This window comes from Metopolophium dirhodum, chromosome 7 (assembly GCF_019925205.1).
Source record: "Metopolophium dirhodum isolate CAU chromosome 7, ASM1992520v1, whole genome shotgun sequence".
Classification (NCBI taxonomy): Eukaryota; Metazoa; Arthropoda; class Insecta; order Hemiptera; family Aphididae; genus Metopolophium; species Metopolophium dirhodum.
The window spans coordinates 12578128-12580321 of NC_083566.1; positions in this window are offsets into that span (position 1 = coordinate 12578128).

Consider the following 2194-nt stretch of genomic DNA (forward strand, 5'->3'; position numbering starts at 1 on the left):
TTTTATGGATAAAGTCGATGTACGACGAAAAACAATTATATAAAAATAATCAACTTAATTTATATATATATACATTATACATGTATGATAATTGAACCGTTAATAGATATACGTCCGTTTAAAACGAAAAATTCACCCTCTCTTTTATAATCAATTATATTCCCTACATAGTACGTTAGGTATAATATAAAGGTGCATTCTCTTTCAATCTGTCTATATTCTATAACTACAGCCGGATAGGGACATATTAATTTGTTTCTGTTATTAATAATAACCATTTTTATAACGTGATCATCACCATTCACCATTCCGTTTACAGACACAATATAAATGGAGTAAGTTAAACAAATACGTACAGAGTGAGTCACAAAAATATTTTCTACTGTATGCATTGCGCTAACTTATATATGAATAAAAGTATATTGTATATAGCGATTTCCATATAGGTGGGAATGTGAAACTTAAGTGGTAACCAATATCATAACGTTGCTGTTTATTAAAGATTCATAATTGTATAATATAACACGCGAATTAACTCAAATCAGCTAATAAAAAAGGTTGTATAAGAAATTAAGTACTATACAAGCAGAGACCTATTTGTAAGTAACAAACAAATAATAATCAATACGCAGTTGCAAAGTAGATATAAATCTCGTTTACCTTATGAGATGAAAATTCGTTTTATAACTCAAATGTATAATGTAGCAGTATACCTATAATGTGTGTATGTATAGTCAAAATAGAGCGGAAATCAACACGCTAGCGAAAAGAATTAAAACAAGCAGTCGTCGACAATTTTCAGGCAATATAGTTTTACATGCCTGATGTGCGAAATGCGAAAATGATGTAATATAAAATACAATACGCGTTCAATATAATATGTAAGCTTATATTTTAGCGTAGATATAAGTAGGTAGAAAAAAAAAATGATTTCAACAGGTAAAATCGCGACGGGTCAACTCCGAACACAACCTACAATATAATATTATAATAATTATATGTGTCGCACGACAAGACTAAGTTTTTATACTCGCATAATTAATATAATAGATATCAATCTTACCAATTCGTTACTCGTATTTAAGCACTATATAGCCAGGTATTTGTTTTCTTTCTCTCCGCCAGTAAAAAAAAGCAAATTTTCGTTTAGCAATTTTACTAAGCTTGTAATATAATGTTATACCTTTAATATTAATTTGAATTGACCAATTATCAATCTTTTGTACTATATTTTTATTAGCATCCATAATAGTTATAAGTACCTATGTAAAATATTAAATTTTAATAAAGCTTATAATATACTACAGACAAATTTAACCAACATAAAAGTTCCAACATATATAAAAATATGATGTTTTAACTTTAAGAATGATAACAGGTAAATTTACTATAGTAAATACTATAGGCAAATTTATTACATGTTGTACGTCTATAACTTAACTTACAGATCGTAAGACGGAGAAAACACATGTGTATGTGATGTCCTCTGCGGGTAATAATGATTTATAAACATCTGTTGCCACTTGCCAGATATCACAATAAAATACAATACATTTAACCGAGCTTGGTAATAATATGATACATACCTATATAGTATACTTAATGAACTTTTGAGACATAGATAATGCATAAAATTAATAGGCATACATACTTAACCAACTTTTAGGGAATAAACATTAAACAGCTGGTAATAATACATCATACAGCATGCGACCGAGTGACCGACCGTCGAGCGTTTAACTCGTACCATTGATTGTAAATACTAATATTTATGATAAATGCTTGTACGCTTCTAAGTTTAACACAATCACTCCGTTCGCGCATTGACAACGATGATGATGATTATGATAATAATAATAATAGTAATAAAAAATAATATATTATATTATTATAATAAAACACGCCGTGGTCGCATCAGCGGCCGTGGGTGGTACATTACACTGGTACCTATGTACACGTGTTATAAAATATAAGAAAACATGTAATACATAAAAAAAAGTATAATATTATGTACGCAGACGATGGCGGAGGCGGTGTCCGCATCACCGCGATATATTATAAACACGGACAACAACTGGTCCGGCCGGTCTCGTCGCCGACACCGCCGCCCGTCACGGCAGGTCGTAGCAGCAGCGGCGACAGGCGGCAGCGTTGTATAGGCGAGCGTCGCGGTCGTCGTCGGCAGCGAGCGGGA